At 48.2% G+C, this 5,959-nt stretch overlaps 1 long non-coding RNA gene across 1 annotated transcript; it reads right to left on the bottom strand.

Annotated features, from left to right (window-relative positions):
• Positions 1–552: 552 nt before the first annotated feature.
• Positions 553–3,161, bottom strand: LOC118173394. The gene is made up of 2 exons (XR_004754167.1): positions 2,262–3,161; positions 553–2,141 (listed from the first exon to the last, which is right to left on the bottom strand). It is a non-coding gene; the product is annotated as an uncharacterized LOC118173394 (long non-coding RNA).
• Between the last annotated feature and the right edge of the window lie 2,798 nt (positions 3,162–5,959).

The following is a 5,959-nucleotide window of genomic DNA, read 5'->3' as shown; positions in this document are numbered from 1 at the left end:
AGGAAGTGCGAGCGGGGCCGCCCCGCCGGGGGAAGGGGGAGCTGCGCCCCCCGGGAGGGAGCCCCGGGGCTTCCGAGGTCCTCTCGGGGGTGGGGAAGGAGGCACTGATGTGCTGGCAAGGGAGGGGGAGAGAGGGGGGCTGGTGGCTTCTCGCAGCGTGTTCAGTAAGCATCGAAAAGTTTTGGGGACTTGAAATATGCCTCTTTTTTTTGTGCACTTAAAATCTCTTTTTTTTTAATGCACTTGAAATATATATTTGTTTTTGTGGACTTAAAATATACCTCTTTTTTGAGGACTTATATATAAATTTTTGTGTGTGTATGCATTTAAAAAATATCTTTTTTTTATGTTTTTACAAACCTCTTTTTTGTAGACTTAATATCCTTTTTTTTTTTTTTTGTGGACTTAAAATATACTTTTTTTTTTTTTTTTTTTTTTTTTTATGGGTAATCCCTGCTCCCGCAGACTTCAACTGAAAGCAATAAGGCTTATAAGTAACGTTAATGCAAGCAATAAAGCTGTATAGAAGGGAACGTCTTTCCTCCTGATCTCTGTGTTTTTTTTAAGGGAAGAGTGCAAAGCTCCTGGTTTGCCTAGGAGGACATGGAATTGAACTCAAGCTCTGAGATCCTGAATTATAAGTTGTGGCCAGTTCTGCCTGCACTGGCGATGCCCCATTTCTCCCTCCCTAGGCCCCAGCAGTGACAGGAGAAGAGCTGAGGTGTGCAGCAGATTTCAGCCCAGAGACTGGCTCTCTCTGTTGCTTTTCCAGGTTAACTGGAAGAACCAAGAATGGGTATTTGCTGGAGATTGGGAGCAGCTCCTTCCATACCAGCCTGTGGACACCCCACCGAAGGGCCAGCCTGCTCCCCATTCACACCATGCCTCACACCCTGGGGTCAGACCGTGGCTAGAGCTATTTACCACTGTAACAGCAATGCTGATGGCCAATAATAATGGCCAAAAGCTACTATGGACAAAAATTATTTGTAATGCTGAGGAAACGCATCTGATCTGTGGGCGAAAAGGCAGTGTGTTTTGCCTGCAGAAAGATGGTATGCCTTTGGTGCAGTGCCTGCTCGATTCCCCCCCTGCTCATTAGCAGGGCTCGTTACTGTCTTCTCAGCAGGTTTTCACCAAATTCCCTGCTGTTTCCCAGGCTCTTGGTACCACAGAGGGAGATTAACCCCAAGCTCTGGTCTGATAACCATGCTGAATAGGAAGTTAACAGCAGCTAGTGTGAGCTGGAAACCCAGGAATTTGTTGAACTCCTCCCCAAGTCCTGGTTTTCAGACTACTGTGGAAAGGAGCCCTTCGTGGGCATATTTTGCTTTTGCACTCAGCTATTTAATTCTGGAGCCTGAATGCCACGGAAATAGTTTACTCTGGCCTCACGCTGGTGAGACCTCCATCTGCTGGTGGCCAGGCTCTGGTGCACACTGCCTTTGCTGCCAGGGCCCCCACATCTTACCAGGCCAACAAGGGTTTGGGCAGATACCTAGGGAATTAATTACACTGTGGTGGTGTTCCTGCCTTATCTGCACCATCCTTGTCATTACTGGGACCCACTACATTTTGCCCCAAAAGATGAGCAGGGGTCCCGGTTCTGTTCTGCTATCACCGTGCTGGAACACTTGCTTTCTCAAGCAGTTCACTGATTTTCCACCATCTCCTATAGTCCTTTTCATCAGCAGAATGTGGGTTTTCAAATATTATTTCATCAAAGCACCAGTGTTTCAGTCCCCTTTGCACCAATTTTCCATAGTTTGAAGCAGCAGAGAATCACACTGAGGTGGGCCTTTCACCATTAAGAGCTGTAACAACTGTTCGCGGGCTCAATATATAAGAGAAGTAGGTTGAATAAAGGGTAAAATTTACATTAAATACCTTGCAAAAGAAACAGGAGAGTTAAATGTAGATTTAATAAAATGAGAGGCTCGGTGAATATTTAAAATCTATGGTCAGATTTTGCCAGTTCTTCATACAAAGTAATTCTGATGCCTTGATGAATCTTCTTGGTTGCAGGGGGACAGGGCAGTGAGTAAGCAGTCAATCCCAAAGACACTGCACACCCTGGGGAATCCCCCTGATTTGGTTGGTGTGACAGCGTACAGTCCCTAAAGCTAGGCAGGTTCATGCAGCTTGTCAGAAGAAAAAAGAAAAAAAGAAGAAGAAGAAAAAAAAAAGATTAGGATAGCGCAAATAGCATCTGGTCCTGAGTAATTAATATTGTAACCTTGCTAATTCCATAGCTTGCTGACCTTTCTGTTCCTGAACAAAACGCTAATCACTTCCCAGAGATCCTTTGGCAACTGTCTCATGGGAAGTCTCCCTGGAGACAAGGAAACTGCTTCTCATCGTGAAACGCTGGCCTCTGTCAAAAGAGACGTCACAAAATCACTCATTTAACTTTCTAGCTGCCACACGATTTAAAAAAACAGAAATAAAAGAAGCAGCTGTTTTCTTTTAAAAGCACCAGTGGTGATGGGAGCAGGCCAAATTACAGGCTCTGAGGACTACTCTGCCTGCAGTGCTTGCATCTACTGGAAGTGCCGTTGGTATGGCGGAAAATCCCATCAACCCTTTTATTCAGCAGAGGCAACTAGAGACCACACTTGCCTTTTGTACCAGGCATTTATATTTCATTAGTTTATATACTGTGACCAGCTGGGAACTTGTTCTCTGCTGATGTCTGATTTAGAGGCTTGCATACAGGAGGAATGGGATTTACAGGTACATGGTAGAAAACCAATTGCCCTTGATCTTAGCACAGTGCTGGGAACTGCAGCTACTTCCAACAGCAAGAGCAACAAACCTGTCAGGCCTCCCACCAGCAGCACGAGGCTCCTGCTGTCAGCCTCTGCCCCGGGCTCTGCTGTTCCTTGCACGTCTCCAGCAGAAAGCAGCAGCTTCTTGCCTGGCTGCCCAAGCGCTCCTGCAACCAGGCAGATCTGTCTGCCGTCCCTGTAGCAGCTCCTGTGGGGTGACACGAAGAGATGGGGGTGCTGAGATCTTGCTCCTGGCTGAGATGGGGGCCAGCTGAGGGCTTTTCTGCTCAGGCCGTGAAGCCCTGCAGCAAGCTGCTGCTGCGGTCCTGCCCATCGTGTGCTGGTGCACAGCGCTCAAGTCAGTGCACAGCTTCTCTTGCATCGGATGGAAACATGCTTCTGGAGGAGGAGATGGAGGGAAACAGGTTTTTTGTTGTGCCACGTGGATTGCAATGCGGCACAGTGATGTTTAAGTCACTGTAGGATTAGAAGCACAGTCCTACCACTGAGGTTGGGATTAAAAGCAAGTTGTGGTTCATATTCTCCAAAGAAAAAAGGTCCTTCTCCTGAAGCCCAGGCCAGCTGCAGCCACACTGCTGTAACTTATGCCAGGACTGGGACATCCCTCTCAGTGTGACAACCATGCAGACTGGGGCACCCGTGGGCTCAAACACAGCAGGCGGTCCCGCTCCGAGCCTGCCCCTCCAACACATTTACATCATGGTCCCTGCACTTGTCCCAGGCCCCTCAGCTGGACCAGCCTTCCCGTTTGGGACACCCACATGGGTTTCTCTGATGGTGTGCTCATATTGAGTGAAGGGGAAAGTGCTATTTTCTAACCACACATCACAGTGCATGAGAAAACAGCAGGTATCAGTGAACAAACCAAGGGGAGCGAGCTCTGTTCCCAGCCCCGTGCTTCCACTGATTGCCATGCAGCACCAGGTGCCCCATGTCCCTTCTGAGGTCTGGAAGCTGCAATATTCATTTCATACCACTGTTCAATCCACCTGGCACTGCAGAGCAGGAGAAAACCAAATTTCATCAAGTGGCCCCAAAACCTGGTTTAGAGATGTGGAAGAGGGACTGGCACGTGTGAGCAGGATCGCCTCATCGGCTGCCAGAAAACAAGTTCTTCTGTCAGCACGGTGCCTCCCCAGTGGAAATGGCTGGGCTCAGACTGGTAAATAAAGATGCCACGTGCACACCAGCGTGTTTTGACTTGATAGTCTGGTGACATTAGCGCTGGAGAGCATCCATGTACACAACAGCCCGGCAGCCTGCCGCCGGGAGCTGCTGATGGCTTCTAGGAAAGCAGAGCATGCACACAAAGCTCTTTGTTTCTAGTATCACAGCATCACAAACAAGATACCCCCGGTACTGAAGCCAAGGAACAGCTTTCGTTACACTGACAAACATCTAAACCCAGTAGAAGCCGTATGAACACACCACTGAGCTCCCTGAGCTCCCTTTCACTGCACTCACCAGTGTAGCATCCCAGTGCCTTCCAGTTGTGCACCAAGAGAAGTGACTGAGAGCTGGCCAAGCTTTGTTTCAAAAGCTCTGCATCTGCAGCTGGGGACACGCAAGGTGGGAAGTCTGCACGAGTGGGCTAAGAAAGCCCCCTTTCTTAGCACAGCACACGATCACAATCTGGGGTGTTTCGTTCCACAGCTCCCTAGAGCTGAGCAAAGGCACATCTGCCCCTGGGGGCACAGAGGGTGGATGTGTCCTGGGAGATGCTCCTGGCCACATGCAGCAGCTCTGCAGCCTGGCAGGGCACGGCGTGCTGGAGAGCCTGCTCTTCCCTGCACCGCTCACGTTGCTGCTGTGCACACACCCATCTGAACTGGCACTGGCTCCAAACAAAAAGAGGGAAAAAAAAAAAAAAAAGCAATGCATGCAGTCCAAAGCCAGTCTGACCCTGTAAATAACAACATAAATTGAATTGCCATCAGTGGTCAGGGCAGTGCTATAAAAGTCTCCTCAACCACAGAATGAGCACGCTGAGAAAGTTTCCTTTCTCCTTTAAACCCTGTGTTATAGGCAGGAATGGAAGCCCCGCATGTCCTTGTCCTTCTCACATCAGGGAAGCTTGGGCAGGTCTTTCCATGGGGCTGCAGACAGCATCTGCAGCTCTCTGGGATGGAAGAGGAGGACTTATTTTGTGCCTGAGAACTCCTGTGGACCGAGTCATCCTTCCAGTCATCAGTGCTGTACACGTTAGTGTGCAGTGCAACAGTGTTCAGGTCTAGTGTGCTGCTTGCCTCCTTCCAGGGCTTGCTGAGTCCGTCCCTTTCTCCCCTTCTCACCCCGCAGCCCTGGCAGCACAACCAGGCCATTCGGAAACACTGACGTTGCTGAGACTCCCTACAACAGAGCAGACTGGCCTCGGAGGAAAAGGAGAAGGAAAGAAGGCAACAGAACGGAGCAATGTTTCCAGTGACACCCATGTGAATTAGGTGCTGTCCTCACTGACCACAATTAGATGAGTCTTTAGGCTCCTAAATCCTGTAAGTACCACTGAAACATTCCCTCACGACTAAAAACAGAGTTTCTTGTTTACTAAAGGGGGAAAGATTAAAATAATCATCATAGTCTAAATAGTACTCGACAGGCTGTACCCTGCATATATTGCCACAAACTCAAGCCCATAATTGTTCCTGCAATTTTAAGCACAGAGAACTAATTGCATACACCTAGGCATGACAGGGCTGGTCAAATCCAATCTAAACAGCTGCAATTTCTTGGAAACCTGGCTGAAAAATCATATAAATATTCTTTGTCCAGCAATCCTCCATGACTCTGTTTTCACTATTCTAAGCGGCCTGAGATACTATTTTTATTTAGACTAAAAATAATAAAGGCTACTTTCCAATCCTCTGGATGCCCTAATTGAATTATGTCTGCATTAATAAACCCTAGCACTGCTAAAATCAGACAGCCTCCTACCCATAATGTCTAGGAGGCACAGTGTCTGCCTCCTCCAGAAACTCTATCCAGAGGTGTCTTTTGCAAGAAGTTTAGCCCTGGAAAGTTCCCAAATCAGGTTAGTTGTAATTATGGAGAGGAGAAAGCGCATTCCAAGTCTCTGAGCCATCGCAGAGAAAGCGCAGCTGCCTGGTTCCTCTCTTTTATAAAGAAATATTTCAGACAAGGACTTTGGTCCAGTGTTTGCACAGTCTGTTGTA

This window comes from Oxyura jamaicensis, chromosome 12 (genome assembly GCF_011077185.1).
Source record: "Oxyura jamaicensis isolate SHBP4307 breed ruddy duck chromosome 12, BPBGC_Ojam_1.0, whole genome shotgun sequence".
NCBI lineage: Eukaryota > Metazoa > Chordata > Aves > Anseriformes > Anatidae > Oxyura > Oxyura jamaicensis.
This window is presented reverse-complemented; position numbering and strand designations above follow the sequence as displayed.